Source organism: Frankliniella occidentalis, unplaced genomic scaffold (assembly GCF_000697945.3).
Source record: "Frankliniella occidentalis isolate FOCC.00 unplaced genomic scaffold, Focc_3.1 Scaffold100, whole genome shotgun sequence".
NCBI classification, from domain to species: domain Eukaryota; kingdom Metazoa; phylum Arthropoda; class Insecta; order Thysanoptera; family Thripidae; genus Frankliniella; species Frankliniella occidentalis.
Window position 1 is genome coordinate 251739 of NW_026267229.1, and position 706 is coordinate 252444.

At 60.8% G+C, this 706-nt stretch overlaps 1 protein-coding gene across 4 annotated transcripts in view; it reads right to left on the reverse strand.

Moving 5' to 3' along the window:
* Nucleotides 1–706, reverse strand: part of LOC113202756 (transcription termination factor 2) — a 16947-nt gene that overhangs the window by 4275 nt on the left and 11966 nt on the right. The gene's annotated exons all lie outside the window — the stretch shown is intronic.

Consider the following 706-nt stretch of genomic DNA (forward strand, 5'->3'; position numbering starts at 1 on the left):
TTTTAAAGGAAGTTTTGAATATTTTGAGGTTCACGGTGGAGCCAAAGTACTGAAATCCCACAGGAAACGTAGTCCTTGACTCTTTGTACGGTTAAAGGGCCACGTCGTCACGTGTGAGTGGTAGAAGTCCTGCTCCAGAACGCCTACCTGTTTTCACATCCGGTTGTGGAATCCTGGAGCGCCTATGGCATCTCCGTATCCTGCAGCTCGTGGGCAGAGTCCAGTAGCTCGGCGGCTGCAGCTGCACCGGCGAGTCACATCAAGCACTGCACTTGTCACTGAAGCACTCACGCCTTCCAAATCAATCAGGCAGAAGGTCAACTATCTGCTTCCATCACACTGGCGTTGCAAATTTTAAGAAAAGTAAAAATTCACTCAAGCACTAAACTTTTCCACACATCACACGGCAGACGTTGGGCCCCGGTTCGGCCGGGGGGCATCCGAAGTGGGGAAGCAGGAGGTGGTTGTCGGGGCAGAGGTACACGTCGTCGACTCGACTCGGCACGTCGTCGTGGGGCACGGCGGTCGTGGCGGCGCGTAGCGCGTTCGGCTCGGGCCAGGGCTGGGGAGCGACTAGCCTCCGACCGGCCGGGGCGCAACGCGCCGCCATGGTGGGGGAGGGGGAGGGCGCACCCCAACCCCGCCGCGCAGCGCCGCGCCGCGCAGCACCGTCACCGCGCGGGGCCACCAGGGGGCGCCACCGGAC